At 35.3% G+C, this 24,325-nt stretch overlaps 1 long non-coding RNA gene across 1 annotated transcript in view; it reads left to right on the top strand.

Moving 5' to 3' along the window:
• Positions 1–24,325, top strand: part of LOC145529436 (uncharacterized) — a 294,204-nt gene that overhangs the window by 70,620 nt on the left and 199,259 nt on the right. Inside the window, exon 5 of the long non-coding RNA XR_014071225.1 lies at positions 12,599–12,665. This is a non-coding gene — a long non-coding RNA (uncharacterized LOC145529436). The remainder of the gene's footprint in view (positions 1–12,598; positions 12,666–24,325) is intronic.

The following is a 24,325-nucleotide window of genomic DNA, read 5'->3' as shown; positions in this document are numbered from 1 at the left end:
ACATACCTTTCCCATGTTTGTAATACATTGTTAGCTCTTTCTCTCTCTCACACACACATACACATACACACACACACTCACAAACCACTTTGTCAATATAAAAGCATTTTCAAAGTGTATTACTTAAAAGTACTTAAAAGTACTCCATATAACAAAGTGATCCTTGTTAATTATAAATCTTATTTTATTAATTTGTTGATTAAAACTAATCAATGACTTTCCATAACCCTGAAAACAAAATACAGATTCTTTAACATGGCCTATAACACCCATCATGACTTCCTCTCATTTTTTCCAACATCACTTCAAATGACTCTTTTTTAATATGCTTCAGAAAATTGGTTTACTTTCAATTCCCAAGGTGCCTCATCCATTTTAGACTTTTTTGCTTTTATTGTTCCCATTTTTCTATACAGGTCTGGCTTTGCCTCATTATTTGATTCCCATTTTAATAAACTATTTTTCCTCGATCTCTGTCTAGTTTGACTACATTAATAAGCCTTGTTCTCACTCATCCTATTAATCTCTATCTCAGAATTTGCCACTTTTAATAGCTTTAATAACTTTCATTTTGTTGACTTATCTATTTTTATTTGTCTTTCCATCCTGAGTTCCATCAAAGTAAACTTATGAGAGGACAGGCTATCTCTATTTTATTGACTGGTATATATCCACTGTATAACATCATGCTTAACACAAAGTTTTTGAATTATCTGTTAAGTAACAAATTTGTGGTGTTTCGTATTTTCTTTGTCATTATGAAGTAATCTCTCTCAGTTAGATGGCTTGTAATGTCAACCTCTCTGCTCAAGGAATGGCTAATCCTGAACTTGCTGAATATTTTGTTAAGATAATACTGTGTCTGGTATAATTTTTTGTTATAGTCTCCTAAACATTAATTAAAGATAGAGAAGTCCATTCAGATATAACTGAATTGGCAGTAAGGATATATGTGTATGAAACAAGGGAGAAAGAGAAAGGTATATCCAATTAAATGCAGATTTCCAAAGAACAGCATAGAGAGGCAAGAAGACCTTCTTCAATGAACAGTGTATAAAACTAGAAGAAAACAACATAAGGGGAAAGATTAGAGATCTCTTCAGGAAAATTGGAGATATTAAGGGAATATTTTGCCCAAAGATGGGCACAATAAAGGATGGAAACTGTAGAGACCTAGTAGACTGGAGAGATCAAGAAGATATGGAAAGAATACATGGAAGAACTGTATAAAAAAGATCTAAATGATCCGATTACTGTGATAGTGTGGTAAGCCATCCAGAGCCAGACATTCTGGAGAGCAAGTCAAGTGGGTGTTAGGAAGCACTGCTGTTAATAAAGCTAGTGGATGCTATGGAATTCCAGTAGAACTATTCAAAACCCTAAAGGATGATACCATCAAGATGTTGCATTCAATATGTCAGCAAATCTGGAAGACCCAGCAGTGGCCACAGGACTGGAAAAGGTCAATCCTCATCCCAGTTCCCAAGAAGGGTAGTACCAAAGAATGTGCTAATCATTGGAAAATTGCACTCATCTCCCATGCTAGTAAAGTCATACTTAAAATCTTGCATGATAGGCTTGAGTATTATGTGAACCAAGAACTTCCAGATGTCCAAGCTGGGGTTTAGAAAAGGAAGAGGAACCAGAGATAAATGCCAACATTCACTGGATCATAGAGAAAGCCAGGGAATTCCAGAATAAACATCTACCTCTGTTTCATTGACTATGCCAAATCCTTTGATTGTGTGGATCAAAATAACTGTGGAAAGCTCTTAAAGAGATGGGAACACCAGAGTCTCACCTGTCTTCTGAGAAACCTGTGTATGCAGGTCAAGGAGCAACAGTTAGAACCCTGTTTGGAACAACTGATTGGTTCAAGATTGAGAAAGGAGTATAGCAGGGCTATTTGTTGTCACCCTGCTTGTTTAATCTATATACTGAGCACATCATTAAAAAGGCAGGGCGGGATGAGTTACAAGCTGGAATCAAGATAGGCAGGAGAAACATCAACAACCTCAGATATGTGGATGATACCACTGTAACCACAGAAAGTGAAGAGGAACTAAAGAGCCTCTTGATGAGGGTGAAGAAGGAGAGTGAAAGATTTGGCTTAAAACTAAATATTATATAAAAAAAAAAAAAAAGATCATGGCATCTGGTCCCATTACCTCATGGTAAATAGAGGTGGGAAATGTGGAAGCAGTGACAAATTTCCTCTCCTTGGGCTCTAAAATCACTGCAGATTGTAACTGCAGCCATGAAATCAGAAGACATTTGCTTCTTGGCAGGACAACTATGACAAACCTAGATAGTGTGTTGAAAAGCAGAGACATTACTCTACTGACAAAGGTCCATATAGTCAAGGCTGTGGTCTTCCTGGTGGTCACGAATGATTGTGAGAGCTGGTCTGTAAAGAAGGCAGAGCGCCAAAGCATTTATGCCTTCCAACTATGGTACTGGATAAGACTTCTGAGAGTCTCTTGGACAGCAAGGAGATCAAACCAGTCAATCTTAATGGATATCAACCCTGCAAACTCATTGGAAGGACTGATGCTGAAGCTGAAGCTCCAATACTTTAGCCACCTAATGCGAAGAACTGACTTATTAGAAAAGGCCCTTATACTGGGAAAGGTTAAAGGCAGGAGAAGAAGAGGGTGACAGTGGATGAGATGGTCGGATGGCATCACTGATGCAATGGAGATGACCTGGGCAAACTTTGGGAGATGGTGAAGGACAGGAAGGCCTGGTGTGCTACAGTCCATGGGGTCACAAAGACTCAGACACAACTCGGCAAATGAACAGCAACTACAATATATGTATAATTTTAAGCCATATGTTGTATGTCTAATTGTGTCTTGCTTTGTTAAGATTATCTAGTTTAGCATTTATTTTTTGTTTAATATATTTAATATATTTTTAAAATATTCAGTTCAGTTCAGTCGCTCAGTTGTGTCCAACTCTTTGTGACCCCATGGATTGCAACACACCAGGCCTCCTTGTCCATCACCAACTCCCAGAGTTTGCTCAAACTCATGTCCATTGAGTCAATGATGCTATCCAACCATCTCATCCTCTATCGTCCCTTTCTCCTCCCACTGTCAATCTTTCCCTGCATCCGGGTCTTTTCCAATGAGTCAGTTCTTTGCATCAGGTGACCAAAGTATTGGAGTTTCAGCTTCAACATCAGTCCTTCCAATGAATATTCAGGACTGATTTCCTTTAGGATTGACTGGTTTGATCTCCTTGCAGTCCAAAGGACTCCCAAGAGTCTTCTTCAACACCACAGTTCAAAATCATCAATTCTTCGGTGCTCAGCTCTCTTTATAATCTAACTCTCACATCCATACTTGACCACTGGAAAAACCATACCTTTGACTAGATGTACCTTTGTTGGCAAAGTAATATCTCTGCTTTTTAATATGCTGTCTAGATTGGTCATAAGTTTTCTTCCAAGAAGTAAGCGTCTTTTAATTTCTAGGCTGCAGTCACCATCTGTAGTGATTTTGGAGCCCCCCAAAGTGAAGTCTGTCACTGTTTCCACTGTTTCCCTATCATTTTGTCATGAAGTGAAAGGGACCAGGTGCCATGATCTTTGTTTTCTGAATGTTGAGTTTTAAGCCAACTTTTTCACTCCCTCTTTCACTTTCAACAAGAGGCTCTTTAGTTCTTCTTATAATTATGGTATCATCGCATATCTGAAATGCACATTGTGCATCAAAATCTATCACACAATTTACCTATATTATTTAGTTTAATCTTTATGTTAACTCACTGGGGTAGACAATATCACCTTTGATTTATCATCGAGAACATTGAGGGACAGAGAAGAAAAATAACTTGCTAAAGAATAAAGACTTAGACTCTTGTAGAACTGGGATTTAAAACCATATCTGTTTGTTAAAGGACAATTACTGTAAACTTGATAGGAATTTAGTATACATTTAGTTTTATTTTCAGCTTTAGAAAAAATTTTTGTCACTTAAAACATTTGAGCATACTGAAACAAAGACTTCTCAGCATTACAATTTTTTAGTTTCAAAATATACTTATTTTATTGCCAGAGGCATTATCTTTGTAAGAAAACTGTAATATTTTTTTATAGAGTAAAAGTGATTTTTTAAATTTTTATGGAAAAAAATAATATTCTAGTAAGTTTCCTCAAAAAAAAAAAAAAAAATGAGACCTAAATAAGACCCAGAACTGAAAAATAAGTGAAAACAAAAGAGCAAACATTAAGTACATAAAACACCTCCTGTTGTACAAATCACTGAAGGCGTCTGCTCTTTGGAAAAAAAGAATGCACATGTCATTCTTCTTTTTTCACTTTGCTTCTTTACTCAGTTCAAGGTTAGGAATGTAAAAGACAAATAGATTATAATTTATTCAGCCCTCAAGACAAGAACCAGACCGTCCCTTTAATCTATTTTTTTTCATTATTGTATCCTGATTTTAAATCATATGTCTGATAACAAAATGATGAAAATAGTTTGGAAACATCAGTGTAAACTCATTCATAGTGATTTTGATATATGAGAGAAAAGCAGAAAATATGCTTAACTCAATTATGGTTTTCCTTGTTATTGTGACACTTTAGTCTCCTCAATTTTATATTAAAAACTAATTAGGGATAAATGAAATAGTCACATGATTTAGCTTTAATGTAAACTAAAAATCCTTTCCTAACTTTACTGGTTCCCAAAATAGAGCAGGCTTTGAAACTTATATAAGCAAATCCCATCAGCAGAGGGCAGAAAAGATGACAATCTCAAATGTGAAACAGGAGAATATAAAAAATATAACAGTTTATAGTTAAATAAAAGTATGTACATTTCAAGCCTTGGATTTTTTCAGCCACCTATATCCTACACATGAAAAATGTTGCTAGTAAGGTAGAAGTTTCACAAAAAAATCACAACAAAACCAACTATCACAGAACATATTTTCTTATTTCATGGAGGCAAAAATCTAGATAATCATTGCATACACTGACCATCTACAAGCTCAAGGACACCTGAAATATTCTTTAACTCCATAGGCAAGAAGACTGGTTTGACCTCTGTAACCACATAAAGAACCTAAGGATGGCTATTTTTATAGTTTTTCTTTTGTGTCTTCTTTCTTAAATGCATCAACTAGAGAAATTATATGAGTTTTAGACATACGTCCTCATAGGTAAGGTGTGGTCTTCCTATCTCTTCTGTTCTGCACAGAAAAACTGAATTGTTATTCTCCAGTGCCCTTTACATTTACTACAAATAATTTACTTTATAGGATGTCTCTGAATAGGGATAGAAGATATAAAATGATTAACTGGTCTCTCTTCAGATCCATCCCACTCATCTCAAGTAGGCCCTAAATGCTGCCCTGAGAATATATTGTGTCTCATAGTCTATTTATTACTCGATTCTTCTAGAAAATGTGTACCATCTCTTCTCTCCCCAGGTTAGTTAAATACCTCCCACATTCTTTACTGCCTTAGGTGGTCACATTTTGTCTTTTACTAACGTTCTCTTTTTATTTAGAAAAAATAACCCACTAATCTGTCAGCATCATTAATCACTTTCTCTTTCTTCTTATAATTAAAGATAAATCATCTCTCTTTTTACTAATGTCATTCTGTCATATTGACATAACCCATATTCTGTTGTCTGCTCATATCACTCTGGGAATTTAATCGCAAAATCAATCTTTCTCTCTCTTTCTCCCCTTCTGAAGTTATTTCTTTTATGTTAAAACTCTCTCTCTCTCAAACACACACACACACACATTGTGTTGATAATAATCTGAACATGGTTAAACTCAAAGGTTGATTCTTAGCCTTCATTTTACCTGAACACTAGATTACCTGATTTTTTTTCCTTCTAATCTGACTTGTATTCTTAGCTCAGCTGGTAAAAATCCACCTGCAACGCAGGAGACCCCAGTTCAATTCCTGGGTTGGGACGATCCCTTAGAGGAGGGCATGGCAGCCCTCTCCAGTATTTTTGCCTGGAAAATCCCCATGGACAGTGGAGCCTGGCAGGCTACAGTCTATAGGGTTGCAAAGAGCTGGACACGACTGAGCAACTAAGTACAGCTTAACATAAATGGCTGTGGTTTTCATGACAACATTCTATCCTTTAATGTTACTAAAATGTGACATCATAAACCATGTAATTCAAAATATGCCTTTTGGGGAAAATCTGTTCAGTTTAGGAAAGAAAATTGAGAAGGGTTGAAGCCAGAGGGAGCATGACTTTCTGATCCCAGCATACAGAGAAGAAGCAATATATAAAAATAAAAATAAAGAAGGAAGAAAGGATGGAAGGAAAAAAAGGGAGAGAGAGAGAAGAAGAGAAAGACTGGAAAGAGGAAAGTTGAGAAAAGGAAATAATGAGAGTTGCTAATTATTAGGGCATTTCCTGATACTCTAATTTATTCTACAGCATAAACCAGAAATCTGCTTTTATCATGGTACAGGGTGTTTAGTGATGGGAAAAATGGCCTTTCATCTCACTAAGTCACAATATACAATTCTAGGTTTTGAAGCATCAATACCATTTAGTTATCAACATCTATATCAAGGTGTTCACCAATCTTGGTGATATATATGTAAACAGTGACAGAGCACATGGCAGAGATGAGTTCAGCTAAAGAAAGAGATGTGGATCACAGCACACGAGACACTCCACAAAAGACCCCAGACCTTACTCAGTAAGATTTTGTAGAGTCATGGTCGTTCTATCATCTGTCCTATAAGATCTAGGAAATTTTGGTAATTGTATTAATGTTTATACTCTCCACCCTGTACTACGAAGAGGCATGGGTGAAGCTAAATTGCAAACATTAAGAGAGATCTTAAAATAAATAACACAGATGGGAATGCTTTTTGTTACTGTTAAAAGCAGTATTCACAATGCTCCCTAAACTATGCATGTAGGAAACTGTGAATAGGCACCTCGTAGTCTGGATTATTTAATCAGTGTATACAGTTTCTTAGTGAACATGTATAACCATTATCTGGTAGCATCTAAAATCAGAGCAATAATCTTTAATGATTTCCATTTAATAAAGATTTATTACAACTTAAAAAAGTAAAAGTATTAGTCAGTCAGTCATGACTAACTTTTTGCGACCCCATGGACTGTATTACACCTTGCTAGCCTATTACAGATGGGTTATGTTAAGCTTCAATAATGAGACAATGCATTTTCATTTCTAAGGAGATTTTTAATAAGTTATAATGAAGCAGGCCGTAATGTAAAGATAAAGGTAGTCTTTTGCATGTTTATGGGATGTTATATTCATCATAATTATTTCCTTTTATTATTTTTATCAGTGTAGCACTTTTATCATTGTAACAAATTATTAGCTACCAAGCATACACAGATTTGATTATCTTGTTCTGTCTTCAGCAAGAAAGGAGTATGACGATCTCAGTAATCTAGGATACATTATAAAGTAACTATAGTAGTTACAGAGACAGAAAAAAAGCAAATTAATTAGCTAAGGTAAGTATTAGCTACATAAAATATACTTTCCTTAAGCTTCTTTGAGATTAATTTATATTATTAGCTGCTTTCTTCTATTACCTTCTCTTCTAAAAACATTGATAGTTTGTAAAAATACTATCATTTATGAGTTTTGGTCCATATTTTTATATAACTGTTCAGTTCAGTTCAGTCGCTCAGTCGTGTCTGACTCTTTGTGACCCCATGAATTGCAGCATGCCAGGCCTCCCTGTCCATCACCAACTCCCGGAGTCTACCCAAACCCATGTCCATCGAGTCAGTGATGCCATCCAGCCATCTCATCCTCTGTCGTCCCCTTCTCCTCCCGCCTTCAATCCTTCCCAGCATTAGGGTCTTTTCCAATGAGTCACTTCTTCGCATGAGGTGGCCAAAGTATTGGAGTTTCAGCTTCAACATCAGTTATTCCAGTGAACACCCAGGACTGATCTCCTTTAGGATGGACTGGTTGGATCTTCTTGCAGTCCAACAGACTCTCAAGAGTCTTCTCCAACACCACAGTTCAAAAGCATCAATTCTTCGGTGCTCAGCTTTCTTCACCATCCAACTCTCACATCCATACATGACCACTGGAAAAACCATAGCCTTGACTAGACGGACCTTTGTTGGCAAAGTAATGTCTCTGCTTTTAAATATGCTATCTCAGTTGGTCATAACTTAAGTTCTAATATAAACTAACTTTTATCATGTAGGGAATAACTGCATACAATTCAGGTTCTGTCCCTATTCATTTCCTTTAATTGAATAAATTAAAAATTAAAGAAAAAATGATTTTGTGTTGAGACTGAGTGATACCTTTTTACATTCCAACATGGTCTCTCAAAAATAAGATCAGCAAAAACAATGTAAAAACCTTCTTTAAAAATGTTAATTTGTATAAACAGAATCCTAATAGGTTTTATTTGCCTCACATTTATGGAAGGAATATTGAAAATGCATAAAATTTTCTGTATACAGAAATATATTTGAAACATGCCAGGCAATGTTCACTGCCTTTTAGAATAAATAGCAAATGTACAATAAATACCTCATTGGGAAATGAAAGATAAGGAAGTTTTAAAAATTAAGAAACTGGTATACTCCAGACAAAATGCATGCCTCTATATTTTCTCAGTATGCCCTCATGTATATTATATAGAAATCTATTGTATAGTTATAATATTTGCAGTAATCTTATTGAAATTACTTCCAAAACTTGCTAGGGAAAGATTCTTTGCTGATGCTTTGAAATTTAATCATAAATGCCTGCAACATACCCAGATAGAATATTCCAGTAATGCACTGTGAAAATTGTGGCATACCATTTTTTAGATCTTGTTAACTCTGACTCATAAAATGTGACATTTCTTACACCATGTGCAAGGCAGTTAATTTATCCAGCAAATCTCATGATATTCTTTACACTTGAAAAGCTTTACTATTCAATAATAAACACTGTTTTTGTAGAAATAGAAATGATGTAGTTATATAATGTGATAAGTATTAGATTGTGTTATAAACAGTACAGTAACACTTCTCTAGAATGCTGAAATATCAGTTTCCAGATCAACAAGGTGTAAAATAACTACAATAAAATGTTGACTATGAACTTGATACGGTATTTTTTATGTAGCTGCAACAAAGTTTTAGTGAGGAAATCTAAACTTTTCATTGTGTATACTTCTCAGAATAGTGTCTTTGTAGACAATTTTGACATTAGTAATAATAATATGTAAGCAAGCTATATGTGAAATGTTTGTCTATAGTTTTTACTCTTATTAGAGATAAATCAAAACACAGTAATACTCATTTGTGAAAACAAGTGCTGTTTCCAAAGATTAAATATTCTTCCCTCAGCAGATCTAAAATGTAAAGGAACACAGTGACATAACTTTTTAGTATATCTTTTGAAGTAAGTTTTCAGAAGATTCTAATGTAACTCATATTTGGAATAGTCATAAGACAGTCTGTAGAAAGCCAATAAATGTGAAAAAATTACCTGCCAATGATAAAATACAAATATATATCATGACATTATATAATTGTTTAATTGCACAGTTGACTATTCTAAAATGAAAATTATTTCAAAACATTACTTTTGACATATTACATTGAAAAGAATAGTAATATTATAAATAAAACCGTAGTATCATTAGGTTTCATAACATCTTTAATGGTCCAATTTCTCTAAAAATAATAGATTTATACAATTTAGAAATGTCCTTCTGTTGTAAGGACAGATCTGTAAGCTGGAAACATTATAAGTAATGATTGTGTTAAAAAATACATATGAATACAAAAATTCTACCATATGTCCTTCAGTTATTGAATGGATAAATAAACTGAATAAACTATGATACATCCAGACAATAGAATATTATTCAGGACTGGAAGGAAGTGAGATATCAAGCAATAAAAAAACATACACAAATTTAAATGCTTATTACTAATTGAAAGAAGCCAATCTGAGAAGCCTGCTTATTCTGAAAAAGGCAAATGGAGACAGTATAAACATCAATGGTTGCAAAGAATTGAGTGAAGTGTGGGAGGTGAATAGCTGGTGTGTGGAGAATGTTTATGGCTGTAACAATACTATATATGATACCATAATGGCGGTCTGTTTAGTTGTTCAGCTGTGTCTGACTCTTTTATGACCCCATGGACTATAGCCCACCAGGCTCCTCTGTCCATTGGATTTCCCAGGCAAGGATATTGGAGTGGATTGTCATTTCCTTCTCCAGGGAGTCTTCCTAACCCAGGGATCGAATCTACATCTCCTGCATCAGCAAGTGGATTGTTTACCACTGAGCCACCAGGAAAGCCCATAATGGTGAATACATTGTCCAAAGCAATAGAATATACAACACCAAGAGTGAACCCTAATTAAAGTGATGGCCTTTGGATGCTTATGTTGTGTTAATGTAGGTTCATTGATTGTAGCAAATGTATCAATACCACTGTAGTGATGGATACTGATAACAGAGGAAGCTATGCATGTGTGGGGCAGGAATTATAAGGGAAATCTCTATACCTGCCCCTCAATTTTGCTGTAAACTTAAAAATACTCTAAAATTTTTTAAGTAAATTTTTAAAAAATCTATAAATCATTGATATAAATCACAGAATGAATGTAACATCTTGAGCAAACAATGTTGTATTCCCATTCAACAATTAAAATCACTATGAAGTATGCAAGCACTGTAGAGCCCCTATAACTTGTATCATGCTTACATTTTTATAAATCACCTGCCCCTGGAAACTTTCTTGATGCACAGCATTTTCTTAAATAGCTAGGAGACTTCTAATGATGGCTTATGGAACAAAAAACTTTATGCTGCATGCATGAAGCCATACTACTGGCAACTCAAAAAAAAAGAAAAACAAGGATTTTAGTATTTATTTGTGAAAGATAATGAATGACATAATTACTAAAATTCAAGTAGCACCCACCTTGAATGAAAAAAGAAGTTAGAAAATAGAAAAATAGTAATTTCCAAGGGGCTGTTTGTAGTAAGAATGTGCAATAGTGATGAGTGTTAGTGTTTGGAAAGTACCTCTAACGATGATGAATGGAGGAAGGGCAGAATGAGGAAGTGAGAGAAGCAGAGGAGGGAGAGAAAGAGAAAAAGGTAACAGTGGATGAAGATGGAAAACTAGGCAACAGGTGAGATGTATTTTAGCAGCAGCATTGCATGAAAGGGGCAAAATAAAATATTTTGAGAGGAATCTTACAGATTTGTTAATTCACCCATAAATTCACAACTTTCTGCTTTAAAAAAATATTTAACACCAGATGTGACTTTTTTCTTACTGTGATACTGTTCTAGGGAAGTCCAATTTTTATAGAATGCATTTTTAGGCTTTTTTGATATTTTTGGTTTGAAGTATAATACATTCCCAGGTGCACCTTGAAACAAACTGTTACCCTAACTTGCAATCCTCTCCCTATCTGACTGTGCTGCAATTAGTAAATATCTTGCTTACAAGGCTGTTATTGATCAGACTTATGCACTAAAGTCATGGGAAAGTAGTAAAGCACAATTGTGATTTTGGAGAGAATCTGATATGTGTGATGGATATGCTGCAATGAGAATGAAATTTTGATATTTCCATGAAAGTCTACTAAACTCACAAAGTAGAACACAAACCAGAATGAACTTGCAATCTGTAAATTTACTTTTAGGCCAACTTCCATAATCATCTCCTATATTAAGAAATCTGAGGTATTTCTGGATATATGAAATTGAAATTATTCCATGTTTTACTGTAGTCTATCAAAGGGCCCTCTTCTCTGAGGAATTAGAGTTTTTCTGTGGGACTGAAATCTAACATGCTTTAGAAATGCTAGTATTAACTGTTTGCCAATAGAAACAAGGGAAATCAAAGAGTCATCTGGAACACTGTGCCAAAGATTACGAGATGAAATATCTATGTAGGGATGCTCAAATATTTTGGCCAAGAGACACTGATTTGTAGAATTAATTCTGACAAGATAACTAGACTAAATATGACATACCAAACATATAAATTTTCCTCAGACTTTGATGCATTTGAATTTTATCCCAGTAAGCTAAGTCAAAAAGTAAGTAAATAAGACATAAGTTTTGTCAAGATTTTGTCTAGGGATGGTAGCCTGGAAGAAAGAAAGACTTAGAACATAGCACCACCTCAGTCACTAGCAGTTCCTGGAACACTCTATGTGAGAACAGTGGTGAGCAAGGAAAGCCATTTTTAGAGATCAATTCCTAGGCTGAAAAAATAAGACCATTTTCTCTTCTCCCTTCAAAGACACCTCAATCCCTTCTCCAGTAGGCCTTTTAAAGGGCTGGCCAATTTTATTTTTGTCATTGTAAATATTTTAAGTTGTATGGGTCATATGTCTTTGCTTTTACTACTTCACATTTGTAGCTTGAAATAAATACATAGACAAATGAGTATTTGTTCCCAAACCTTAAAAAATGGACTGTAAAATTAATTTGGCCATTGGGATATTTTTCTATTCCTGATCTAAGTTATAGGTTGCAAATCTTTGCATGTCTGTGTAAGCAGGGATATATCATGAAATGCTTATTTGATTGTTTTCCATATACTTCTCTTTCTATCTTTCCTAGACTGTATGCCAAAGGATTATTTTTCTCGTTCCAGTCTGAATGAAACAAACACACGAAAACTACAAAGGTAAGCTCTTTATATGGATTTTCCAAAAATTTCAAGCAGGATAATAATTTTTCCTTTAAAGCTGAGTAGAAGAGATTGGTCCAGAAAGATGAATGAGAAGGAGCAAGTTACTTCTCTAATGGAAGACTAGTCTTAAGAAGCAAGGTGTCTGATGAGCAAGAACTTTCCATTTCAGATTATCAAAAATTCTAATAAAGGACTGTCCTTGAGCAAGGACTGCTCCTACCTTATATTAAAAAAGAAAAATAAATGGGAAACCTATGCTAGAGGATATGAAGCTCAGATTTATAGTACCTTCTATGGTACAAGAATCTCAGCAAAGTGTGAAACACTAGGTAAAATTGTCGGCAAGCAAATGAAATTCTCACAGAAAGGAAACATTACGGTTAATGTTGAGAGCACAATTAAAATAAAAAAAACTATAAGGAAATAATATAAATTAGGTAGTCATAGATGATAAAATTTAAAAAGCTGCAAAGAATTCTTTGAGCACAGAGAATCCAGAAAATCTATAAAATATTGTAAAGAGAAGGAAGTAACAGATGTAAGTACTAAGCAAAGACAGCAGAGAGATTTTTAACCAAGAACAAAAACAAAATTATGGAAATAAATTTGGATGGTTAATGTATGTGTCAACTTGGCTAGACCACATTAACCAGATATTTGGTGAAACAACCATCTAGATGGCCTGTGAATGTATATTTTAGATTAATGTTTAAATTAGTAGACCTTGAGTAATGCTGATTGAAGGCCTTCAAAGAAAATACTGAGATGTCCTGAATTATGCCTCCAGAAATTGAATAGGACAGCGTAAGTTCTTCCCTGTGTGTTCCTGCCCTGCAGATTGCACTCTTGCCAGTTCCTATAATTGTATAATCACCTCTCTCTCTGTCTTTATCTTATCCTATATCAATTTTTCTCCTCATATATCTTTAGAGAACCCTGAATAATACATATATCATGTACTTGTTATAATTTTAAGCAATGAAAAGGATTACTGTTGTTCAGTCAATGAGTCACGTCCAGCTCTCTGTGACTCCATGAACTGGGACATGGAAAAGGATTATAGTGGGTTGAATGTTATCTCCAGAAGTTATGTCCACATTCCAATTCACAGAACCTGTGACCATTATATTATTTGGGAAAAAGGTTTCAGAAGTTTTTTTTTTCCTTTTTTTCAATTATATAAAGCCTCTAACTGAGTTCATCTTAGATTACTAAGAGGGCCCAACCCAGTGACAAGTCTTTATAAGAATAAGACAGGGAGAGCCTTGACAGATAACAGAAAAGACATTGATGTAAAGATGAAAACAAAATTGGAGTGATGTGGCCTTAAGTTAAAGAAGGTCAGTTATCACCAGAAGCTGTATGCAATGCTGTTGTTTCTTTGCTAAGACGAGTCCTACTTTTTGTGACCCGAGGGACAGTGGCCCACCAGGCTCTTCTGTCCATGGGACTCTCCAGGCAAGAATACTGGAGTGGCTTGCCATTTTCTTCTCCAGGGTATCTTCCCAACCCAGATATTGGCCCTGCATCTCCTGCATTGGCAAGCATCGGTGGATTCTTTACCACTGAGCCACCGGGGAAGCCTGTATGCATTGCTACCAAACCCAAGTCCAGATGCTCACTGCTTGAAAGCCAATTTGTGAGAGACCAATGTTGATAGTAAAGGAAAGATTGCTTTACTTCAGAGGTAGGAAACTGGAGGAGAAGGTAGACTTCTGTCCGAGAACGAACTCCCAATTGCTATTCAGGGGACAGGAACTTTTAAAGGGGAGTTTCAGAGTTGTGTAGGCCGATGGAGGGAGCAAAATGGCACAGTCAGCTCTGACCGTCATTTCAAAATCAGTAACGTGGTGGTCTGACCAGCGTCATCTTGGCTGTTTTAAATACACTTAATCTTGAGTTCCAGAGTTTGCTCCAGTTTCTTTGAGGCCGGTTCTTGGAATTGTGTGAAGGGGAACAGCTTGTGTCGTGGCTTCAATTTGATCACCATGTAGTCATCTTCTCCCTGCTGGGGACTTCAGAATCTGTAAAAGAGCTTACAGGATATGGCTCAGTGTATTACCTGAGGACCTTGAGGAATAACTAAAAGCCCCCTTCTCTTTGCTTAATGACTAAACTATTATATTCTGTCTTATGTAAGGCTTGGAGTGTAAAGTATAAGTTCTAAGGCCGAGGTGGTGCTTACAGCATGAAGTAGATTCTCCAGAATCTAAGACAAACTATCCCAAAATAGGTAGACTAGATGTGTTTTCTAGACATTTTCATTCTTCTCAGACGCTGATGATTTTGGATTTTATATTATAATTCTTTTCCTGAGAGTATAGTCCTGCCCACACCTTGATCAGATTTATGGACTCCAAAACTGTGAAAGAATAAATATATTCAGGAATTTCTATTTCTTAAGCCACTGAGTTTGTGGTAATTTGATATGGCAGCCCCAGAAAATGAATGCAAGTTTATAGCACATTTTCCAAAATTTAATAGAAATTCCAAAAGAGAGAATAAAAAAAAATCGTGAAAATTATTTTTGAGACTTTTTCAAATTGATGAAAGACAAATTGAAGAAGTGCAAGTCCTGAGCAGGAAAAGCAAAAACTAATCCTGTTTCTAAATTGGGAAAACTAGATATCACCAAAATTGTCAGACATACTAAATATAATAACCACTGTAAATTAGCAACATACTTCTAAATAATGGTAGATCACAGAGAAAATTATAAGGGATTTTAAAAAATATTCTGAGCAGATATATAAGGAAAATAAGACATATCAAAATCTGTGGAACATAGATCAAAAGGTACTCAGTGGAAAATTTGCAACTTTAAAAAATGCCTTTGTTAGAAAGAAAGAAAAATCTGAAATCAACAATGTAAACTTTTAAATTAGAAAGACAGGGGGAAATGGTAAAATAAATCAAGCAAATAAAAAGAAGGAAAAAATAAAATACCGAAACATCAGTGATAGAAAATGAATGGTAGAGAAAATTTAGCGATCGAAATGCTGGCTTTTGGAATGTTCCAAACAGTGAAAAGTTTTAGAGTAATCAAGGAAACAGAGAGAATATGCATATCAAAACCAGGCATGAAAGGAAAAAAGATTTTCTATTGATTCTGCAGACAGAGAAAGAAAATGTCACAAGAATATTGTGAATAGCATTGTGACAATAAATTAGTTTATATGAAATGTATGCATTTCTTGAAAATTAAAACCGACCAAAACTAGTACGTGATTAATACAAATCTAAAGAGGCTTACATCTGTAAAATACACTGAATTTATTCTCAAAGTCTTCCCACAAAGAAATTCAAGATACCAATGATCTTATTGGTAAATTCTAATTTCAATCACTCAGTTAAAGAAGAAATGATAACAATCTTACTTTTACAACATAGAAGAGGAAAATATTCCTAAGCTGCTTCAAGAGTTCAACAATTTAAAAATTTATAAGTTCAGTAAGTTATAAAGATCACTTTATAAAATTGCTGTTAAAAACCTAACCAAAATTATGAAATAATATATGAGAACAAAACTTAACAAAATATTAGTAAATACAATCTAGCAATAAATTAAATGAATATCAGTGATGACATAAAATTAATACATAAAATAATGACCAATATGGTTCTATTCTGAAAATTCAAGAGTGATTTAACACTTGAAAAATCAGTTGACGTAATTCTTTGAATGAAAGAGAAAAAATGTATTTGGCCAAAAAGTTCGTTGGGATAAGATGTTTCGGAAAAAACAAAATGAACTTTTCTTCCAGCCCAATAATTATTTTCATGGATGCAAAGAAAAATGAAAAAGCTCAACACTCAATATTATGACAAAAACTCTTAGTAAATTTTGCTATAATAGAAGACAGTTTCCTCTAACAGAAAGGGAAATCTATGGGGAAAAAAAAGAGGGGGAAAGAGAAGAAGACAGAAAATAAAAGTCTACAGCTAATAGCATACTTTATTAGTAGTAAAAATATTGAAAGATTTACCCTTGGAATTAAGAACAACACCAGGATTTCTGCTGTTCCCATTTCTACACAGTATTGGATACTTTCCAATACAGAGGGCTCTGGTTAGATCCCTAGTTGGGGGACTAAGATACCGCTTGCCATTCAGTCATGTCAGATTCTTTTTGCCTCCATGGACTTTAACCCATCAGGTTCCTCTGTCCATGGAATTCTCCAGGCAAGAATACTAGAGTAAGTACCATTCCCTTCTCCAGGGGATCTTCCAGACCCAGGGGTTGAACCCAAGTCTCTTGCATTGAAGGCAGATTCTTTACCATATGAGCCACCGGGGAAGCCATTTGGAAAGGAGGAAATAAAACTGTATTTATTCCCAAGGGACAAGATTGTTTACAGAGAAAATCCTAAGGGATCTACAAAACAACTAGAACATTAAATGAATTCAGCAAATTTAAGGCGTCCTACACAAACAAATTCCAATTTTTATATGCATTTGGTAAACAGATGGAAATTAAATTTAAAAAAAGAATTTTATTTACAATAATGTCTGTTACAATATCACCCAGCCCTTTGCTGGGACTGTGGTTTAGAGTGCCACCTCCTCCCCTTTATAAGGCCAGATGTCAAGACACACCACATCACAGCAGCGTTTAATTAAAAAAAAAAAAAAAAAGTACATGCTTATTTTTCACTCAAGCATCAGCAAAGCAAGGTCATTCCTGAGAAAGAGGCGTGACACTTGAGCAAAAAGGCTTTTACAGCATCAGAGGGAGGTGACGGTGATAGCTTGAGGCCAGCAGTAAAAATATATATAGTGTAAGGGCTGTGCTGAGCCCACCCAGGGAGTGCAGTGGAGCATATATTGGCTGTTATTAACCTGACAAATACTTAACAGTTCAACCGAAAGTTGTTTTCCGGGCATCACTTAATTATGTTCATCTACAACATCAAAATGTAATAATAAATTCAACAGAAGATATATATACATATATATATATATATATATATATATATATATATATATAAAATGGTACATTGAAATCTATAAAATTTTGCTAAGCAAATTTTTAAAAGACTTAAATAAAAAAAGAAAATAAATATGAATATGAGTAAATTCTTAAGATGACTGTTCTCCAAGTTTGTTCTATAGATTGAGTAGAAATTATAATTCTATTTGTTGGCTTTGTTGTGGAAATTGATAAAGAAATTATAAACTTTATACAGAAATGAAAAAGATCTAGATTATTCAATGCAATTTGAAAAAGAACAAAATTGCATCATCAGTACCTGATTATAAAGTTATGATAATCAAGACAGGGAAGTACTTGCATAAAAATAAAAAGAAATAGATCATTATAATAGAGTGAAGAAGTAGACCAAGGCTTATGCAATCATTTAATGTTTATATTGAGATGAAATCAGAGAGAGAATTGTTTTTAAACAAAAATTATTAAAAATTAACGTTACTCAAAGATGTACCTTGATTAGAAATATTTCTTGAACTTAATGCATTATTTATTTGTATTTATATGCAAATTAGTATGACAAAAATCTTTAAAAGTAGCATAAACCTATTAGAATCATTTTATATTTTCTCAACTCCATGTCAACTCTATCTGACTTTGTTTGTTTTTTATTTTATAGATTACAGTGATTTTTATCTTGTTGCTAATATTTTAAAAATTTGTTTTCAGGGTTACAGCTCAGATGTCTAAAACTTTTTAAAGCAATAACTTGTTTATAGCATTTAGAGCTAAATTTATTTATTGTAGGAGACTTTTGAATTCCCTTATTTAGATTTATTTAAGTTCTTTGTAAGCAAATAGATCTTTTAAATTTCAGGGACTTTATCATCTAAATTACTATTTTTCCCCTCAAGAAATAAGCAAAAATATAACTAAAGTGTTTATTTGCAAATATTTTGTACTCACACAATAGAGGAAATACTAAACTTTCAAAAAACCGAAGCAATCTTAACAATAGCTTATAAATGAGTCTTCCCTACTTCATTATGTGATGTTTTCTCAATACATGTTCAGAGTTATCGTGGGTTGCATTAGGATTGACTTTAACATTTATTATCACCTGTGATCAACATATGAAGATCTTCGCTATAGACTTGCTCTCCTTTGTGTACATTTTATGAAAATTCCCTGACATTTTCTGAAAAACAAGGACAAACTTCATTTCTTAGAACTCACATCAGGATCTTATGGAGGCTAAAGCTACAGATAGGTCTTCTCAGGTGAGTCAGTGGTAAAGACTCCAGCTGCCAATGCAAGAGACTCAGGAGTTGTGAGTTTGATCCCTGGGTCCAGAAGATCCCCTGGAACAGGAAATGGCAACCCACCCCAGTATTCTTGCCAGGAGAATCCCATGCACAGAGGAGCCTGGTGGGATATAGTCCATAGGGTTGTAAAAAGTTGGATATAACCGAGCAACTGAGCACACAGAGCTACAGACAAGCCAGAAATCATCACTTCCCATCCTGTCTGCATCCACATTTCAACATTTATGTCTACCATACAATTATTGTAAAAAGCAATTAGAGTTCTTTGTGATTACTCCACTTTCAGTATTGGTTTATACTTTATATTTCCATAGTGCACACAAATGGTAAATGTCCATGTCCAATAAACTCCTTATGTTTAAAAATTGTTTCCATAGATACAAAAAAAAGCTGTAAATAGGGCTAAGTACTTTCCTCTTATAAGTAGATTTTTTAAAATTTTAATTTACAACATTAGGTGGAAAATGTCAACAAAAGTGAATGCAAAGTATAAGATAAAAAGTGCTGGTTATTTTAAATGATTGGTAAAAATATAAAATAATCCTCTAGTGCTCCAGATGCTTGGAGATATGAGAATCTTCAAGAAAAACAAACATATATAAAGATAATCAGATTTCCTGACTTCCACTACTTCAAAGATTGGTATCTTCTACTATCTGATACAAACCAAATACCATAAAAATGAACTTTTCAATGTTATTCTCTGCAATGGAGGTGAAGAGAAATAAACTAGATGTGTGCAGCTAGAAATATTAATTTGCCATTTACTGAGTTGAATAAAATTGAAGGAGAAGCTGTTTGGCATAGGGTAACGTTGTATCAGAATTTAAAGGGATTTAAGCTGAGATGCTTAATAGACATCCAAATGCAGAGTCTAGTCAGCACTTTGATAAATGAGTCTTTTGTTCAGAGGAAAAATTTAGTGGAAATATAAAGTGAGGAATTGGTAATTTATGGATGGTGTTTAAAGCCTTGAGATTGGGTACGATAGACAAAAGGAGACATCCTGGAACTATGCTCAAAGATACCTTAATATCTTGAGGTTATCGATATGAGGAGAATCTAGTGAAGGAAACAGAAGTAACCAAATGGGGTAGAAAAATACAACATAATGTCCTGGAAACTAGGAAAAAAACATATAGTTCAGGAAGGAAAGAATGATCAAATACTGCATCAGATACTGCTCATAGGTGAAATTATAGAGGAAGCAAGAATTAACTATGAGATGTAATAATTTCCAGGTGATTATTACCTTTGATAAGATCTTATTTAGTGGACTTCTTTGTACAAATAACTTATTTGAGTGATTCCAGAGAGAAAAAGAACAAAATAAAAAAATATATTTATGGACTTCTCTTTCAAAGATTTTCTTATAAAGAAATAAAGAGAATTAGCTTAACTGCTAAAGGAACTCTGACATTGACGTGCTTTTACTTATTTTTGAGGTAAATGAGTTATAGCTTAATGAGGTTGTAGATAATGAGGAAAATGCTGAAACAATGTCCATGCAGTTTTCATCACAATTCCCATAGGGTCATTCACTAAATTTGATTATAGTACTCTTTAGCAAGTGTAAAATTTTGAAAAATTTTGAAGATTATGAAGCTGGCCTTGGGAGAAATTAAAAAAAAATTCCACCAAAATAATGCAAAATGGACACATGCTAGAGCTGAGAGAATAACAACAAAGTACCAACGGATTAGAAAATCTAAAAAGATATTTGTGTGTAAGTGCTTGTCTGTGCATGTGTGCATGCATGTGTTTGCTTCTGTGTGTAAAAGTGAGTGAGACCAAGGGATATGATAGAAATATGATTACTACATAAAATCAAAATAGTGATTATCAATAAATGTCATCTGTACAAATGGCTATACAGTTAGATATAAGCAAAATTATACCACTGCCTTGCAAAATGTTTTTAAAAAACTCCAGTAAGATTGAAAATATTTTCAGATTTTAAATGTTTGCAAAAGTATTGGGTGAGCAATTTCATCAAATTATTTTTAATTCATGTTTTCCTGATTAGAGAAGTTCTGCATCTTTTTTATGGCTTGTAATATTTAAGAGGTACAAACTTTAAGAGTTCCAGATATCTTTGTCAGTTATATGGTATTAAATGCCTTTTTTTTTTTCCCCCACAGTGTGACTTGCCTTTAAACTTTGTTTAAACTCTTATAAAATTTATTTATTTTAGTGTGGTCAAACTGGAAAAACCACAACTTTCACTATAAGAACCTTTTTCAGCAAAGTGATATCTCTGCTTTTTAATATGCTGTCTGGGTTTGTCATAGCTTTCCTTTCGAAGAGCAAGCCTCTTCTAATTTCATGGCTGCAGTCACCATCCACATTGATTTGAAAGCCCAAGAAAATAAAACCTGTTACTGTTTCCATTTTTTTCCCCATCTATTTGTCATGAATATTTCCTAAAGGAAATCAGTCCTGAATATTCATTGGAGGGACAAATGCTGAAGCTGAAACTCCAATAATTTGTCCACCTCATGCGAAGAGTTGACTCATTGGAAAAGACCCTGATGCTGGGAAAGATTGAAGGTGGGAGAAGAAGGGGATGACAGAGGATGAGATGGTTGGATGGCATCACTGACTCAATGGACAGGAGTTTGAGTAAACTCCAGGAGTTGGTAATGGACAGGAAGGCCTGGCTGCAGTTGGTGGGGTTGCAAAGAGTCGGACACGACTGAGCGACTGAACTGACTGACTGTACTATGCACTTTATTTCTAATCTAAGCTGCCGCTAATTTGATAGGAGGTACGGTCCACAGCCTGGAGGTTTGGGACACAACTGACCGACTGAACTGATTTACCATGAAGTGATGGGACCAGATGCCATGATCTTAGCATTTTGAATGCTGAGTTTTAAGCCAAATTTTTCACTTTCTTTCCCCCTCTTCAACAGGCTTCTTAGTTCCTCTTTGCTTTCTCCCCTTAGAGTGGTATCATCTGCATATCTAAGGTTGTTGATAGTTCTGGCAACCTTGGTTCCAGCTTGTGATTCATTTAGGTCGGCATTTCACATGATGTACTCTGCATCTAGTCCATTCAAGTATGACCTAGATCAAATCCCTTATGAGTATACAGTAGAAGTGACAAATAGATTTAAAGGACTAGATCTGATAGACAGACTGCCTGATGAACTATGGACAGAGGTTCATGACACTGTACAGGAGATAGGGATCAAGACAATCCCCATGGAAAAGAAATGCAAAAAAGCTAAATGGCTGTCTGAGGACGCCTTACAGATAGCTGGGAAGAGAAGAGAAGCGAAAAGCAAAGGAGAAAAGGAAAGATATTCCCATGTGAATTCAGAGTTCCAAAGAATAGCAAGGAGAGATAAGAAAGCCTTCCTCAGCGATCAATGCAAAGAAATAGAGGAAAACAACAGATTGGGAAAGACTAGAGATCTCTTCAAGAAAATTAGAGATACCAAAGGAACATTTCATGCAAAGATAGGCTCGATAAAGGACAGAAATGGTACGGACCTAACAGAAGCAGAAGATATTAAGAAGAGGTGGCAAGAATACACAGAAGAACTGTACAAAAAAGATCTTCCCGACCCAGATAATCACGATGGTGTGATCACTCACCTAGAGCCAGACATCCTGGGATGTGAAGTCAAGTGGGCCTTAGAAAGCATCACTACGAACAAAGCTAGTGGAGGTGATGGAATTCCAGTTGAGCTATTTCAAATCCTCAAAGGTGATGCTGTGAAAGTGCTGCACTCGATATGCCAGCAAATTTGGAAAACTCAGCAGTGGCCACAGGACTGGAAAAGGTCAGTTTTCGTTCCAATCCCAAAGAAAGGCAATGCCAAAGAATGCTCAAACTACCGCACAATTGCATTCATCTCACATGCTAGTAAAGTAATGCTCAAAATTCTCCAAGCCAGGCTTTAGCAATATGTGAACCGTGAACTTCCAGATGCTCAAGCTGGTTTTAGAAAAGGCAGAGGAACCAGAGATCAAATTGCCAATATCCGCTGGATCATCGAAAAAGCAAGAGAGTTCCAGAAAAACATCTATTTCTGCTTTATTGACTATGCCAAAGCCTTTGACTGTGTGGATCACAATAAACTGTGGACAATTCTGAAAGTAATGGGAATACCAGACCACCTGACCTGTCTCTTGAGACACCTGTATGCAGGTCAGGAAGTAACAGTTAGAACTGGACATGGAACAACAGACTGGTTCCAAATAGGAAAAGGAGTCCGTCAAGGCTGTATATTGTCACCCTGTTTATTTAACTTCTATGCAGAGTACATCATGAGAAACGCTGGGCTGGAAGAAACACAAGCTGGAATCAAGATTTCCGGGAGAAATATCAATAACCTCAGATATGCGGATGACACCACCCTTATGGCAGAAAGTGAAGAAGAACTAAAGAGCCTCTTAATGAAAGTGAATGAGGAGAGGGAAAAAATTGGCTTAAAGCTCAACGTTCAGAAAACTAAGATAATGGCATCTGGTCCCATCACTTCATGGGAAATAGATGAGGAAACAGTGGAAACAGTGTCAGACTTTATTTTTTTAGGTTCCAAAATCACTGCTGATGGTGATTGCAGCCATGAAATTAAAAGACGCTTACTCCTTGCAAGGGAGGTTATGGCCAACCTAGATAGCATATTTAAAAGCAGAGACATTACTTTGCCAACAAAAGTCCGTCTAGTCAAGGCTATGGTTTTTCCAGTGGTCACGTATGGATGTGAGAGTTGGACGGTGAAGAAAGCTGAGTGCCGAAGAATTGATGCTTTTGAGCTGTGGTGTTGGAGAAGACTCTTGATAGTCCTTTGGACTGCAGGGAGATCCAATCAATCCATCCTAAAAGAGACCAATCCTGGGTGTTCATTGGAAGGACTGATGTTGAGGCTGAAACTCCAATACTTTGGGCACCTCATGCGAAGGGTTGACTCATTAGAAAAGACCCTAATGCTGGGTAGGATTGAGGGCAGGAGGAGAAGGGGACGACAGAGGATGAGATGGTTGGATGGCATCACCAACTCGATGGATATGGGTTTGGGTAGACTCCAGGAGTTGGTGATGGACAGAGAGGCCTGGTGTGCTGCAATTCATGGGGTCGCAAAGAGTCGGACACGACTGAGCGACTGAACTGAACTGAACTCTGCGTATAAATTAAATAAGCAGGATTACAATTTACAGCCTTGATGTATACCTTTCCCAATTTTGAACCAGTCAGTTGTTCCATGTCCCATTCTAACTGTAACTTCTTCACCTGCATACAGGTTTCTCAGGAGGCAGGTAAGGTGGTCTGATATTCCCATCTCTTTAGAATTTTCCACAGTTTGTTGTCATCCACACAGTCAAAGACTTTACTGTAGTCATTAAAGCAAAAGTAGAGGTTTTTCTGAAAGGTCTGTGTAATCAAAGTTC

This window comes from Giraffa tippelskirchi, chromosome 12, assembly GCF_054371585.1.
Source record: "Giraffa tippelskirchi isolate mGirTip1 chromosome 12, T2T-mGirTip1v1.2.pri, whole genome shotgun sequence".
Taxonomy (NCBI): Eukaryota; Metazoa; Chordata; class Mammalia; order Artiodactyla; family Giraffidae; genus Giraffa; species Giraffa tippelskirchi.
This window is presented reverse-complemented; position numbering and strand designations above follow the sequence as displayed.